Here is a 2358-nt window from a genome sequence, read left to right on the forward strand (position 1 = left end):
ACTCTCCTCTCTATGTTGTGTGGGTTTTAGTTTGTTAGAAACATTATGTGAAAGAATTTACATGTAGCGAATTTTCTCCTGATGTGCCAGAGATTATTAAGATGAAATTTCTTTTCTTATGCAGGTTGCCGCTATATATTGCATGCTTTGAAGCTGATTCTGTTTATGGCAGCCACTCAATTGCAGTGCCACGAGTACTTGTGTTTGCTTATGGTAAGCCATTTATGTCCATGTATGATGATGAGGCGTAGACCCACTGTCAACTAGGGGTGGTAGCTTTTGACATGACGCTCTGATCAGGCCTGTGGTTTTCTCCCACGTGTTTTTGGGTTTGATTCCTCAGGATACCTATGTAGCTATTTACTAGTGTTATGCCTTGTACTGCTGCTGGAGCCTACAAGGAGAACAGGAAGCACCATCATTATGTTGGAGAAAACAATGCAAGATTGGAAAGTTTCATTTTACTCTTGCACCCTCATTATGTTACGTAGTTTTCTCCTGTCCATTCATTCCCACATTCTTCTTATCTATACTGTTTTGGGGCATCTCCATTTTCACATAGTAGCTTGCCTCCCTCACAATTTTGTAAGCTGATCATCTTCATTACTTCATTGCTGCATCAATGGCTGCTGCGTTAAACCCCATGCTGCATGATGCTTCTTCTTCCTCCTCTTACCGGTGTAGCTATCACGCATTCTTGAGTTTCAGAGGCAAAGATACACGCAAGGGCTTCACTGATCACCTTTATAGGGCCTTGGAGCTGGCAGGAATCCACACGTTTAGAGATGATGAAATCGAGAGAGGAGCAGATATTGCAGCAGAGTTGAACAAAGCAATAAATGAGTCGAAAGTATCGATAATCGTCTTCTCCCAAAACTATGCTTCTTCAAGGTGGTGCTTGGACGAACTGGTGAAGATAATGGAGCGTAGAAAACATGATGATGGCCATAATGTTATACCGGTTTTCTATAATGTGGATCCATCCCATGTCAGGAACCAGAGAGGGAGCTTTGCAGAAGCATTTTCTAGACATGAAGAGCGCTTCAAGAAGGAGATGAACAAGGTGGAGGAATGGCGAAGAGCGCTTAAAGATGCTGCAAATCTGGCAGGGATGGCTTTAAAAGATAGGTCAAATTTATTCCCAAAAGTTTCTCACTACTCTAATTTGAAGCTATTAGCTTTTTCATTAATTTTGACATGTTTTAAAGTAATGGCTAGATTAAGAATATTTAGGGTAGTGAAGCACTTTTATGAAGAATATATATATATATATATATATATGTATATGTATATATTTTAAATATCCTATACTCAATTTGCATTAGGACGAGGCTTTCGTATATTCATTTCAGCTAATGATATATTATCAGCATGATCTTATTTTTCTTTCTATACTTTGATATGATCGAAAATTCATAGGTATGAGTCGCAGTTTATCCAAGACATTGTTAAAGAGATTAGAAATAAGCTGGATCCGAAGGTATTGGATGTTGCTCCCTATGTTGTTGGAATAGACGATCGCGCGCAAGGCATAAACATGTGGTTAGAAGATGGATCAAATGCTGTTGGTGTAGCTGTGATATATGGGATGGGAGGAATTGGCAAGACCACCATTGCCAAAGCTGCTTATAACCGCAACTTTGGAAGATTTCAAGTCAGCAGCTTTCTTGCAGATATTAGAGAAGCTGCAGAACAGCCTTATGGTTTTGTTCGCTTGCAAAGGAAAATCGACAACATAGATGAAGGAATAATCAAGATCAAACATGCTGTATGTAACAAAAGACTTCTTATTGTTCTCGACGATGTGAACGACTCGGATCAATTATGCAATTCTTGGAATGAGAGAATGGTTTTATCTAGGAAGTAAAATTATCAAAAAAACCTGTTCACCCGTTATCCTGTAGTTCCTGTGATGGGTAAAATTCTTCATTGACTTGAAAACCATTAGTGGACAACAAGTCAACTTTCTTTGGTGTGCAAGCGTGACAGGACCCGCCCCGAATTTCTTGGAACCCGAGACGAATCCTGTGGAATTCCCGACATCACCCCGATGTCAGGCCCACTTACGGAAACTATAACCTCTTTTCCCAAAATAATATTAAGGGCACGAGACTTTCTGCCGAAATTTCGGCAGAGTCTCCCCTGTAAATTGAACATTCCCCAAAAATTCCAACCTGCATAAAACACATTTTAAAACACCAACTGGCAGCAAGCACAAGTTAACAACATGCAATCACATAGGCCTCCGGCCTTCAGATAATTCAAAACCAAACCATTCATGATCTCAAACAATTATACGATTACTCCCAAATTCCATTAATCCCGATTCAAATCCATTAACCACATCAAAAATCCGAT

At 39.7% G+C, this 2358-nt stretch overlaps 1 pseudogene; it reads left to right on the forward strand.

Moving 5' to 3' along the window:
- The first annotated feature begins 622 nt into the window (after window positions 1–622).
- LOC148296767 (toll/interleukin-1 receptor-like protein pseudogene) lies at window positions 623–1867 on the forward strand (annotated as a pseudogene).
- Window positions 1868–2358: the final 491 nt, after the last annotated feature.

This window comes from Prunus avium, chromosome 2 (genome assembly GCF_965620075.1).
Source record: "Prunus avium chromosome 2, drPruAviu1.hap1.1, whole genome shotgun sequence".
Classification (NCBI taxonomy): Eukaryota; Viridiplantae; Streptophyta; class Magnoliopsida; order Rosales; family Rosaceae; genus Prunus; species Prunus avium.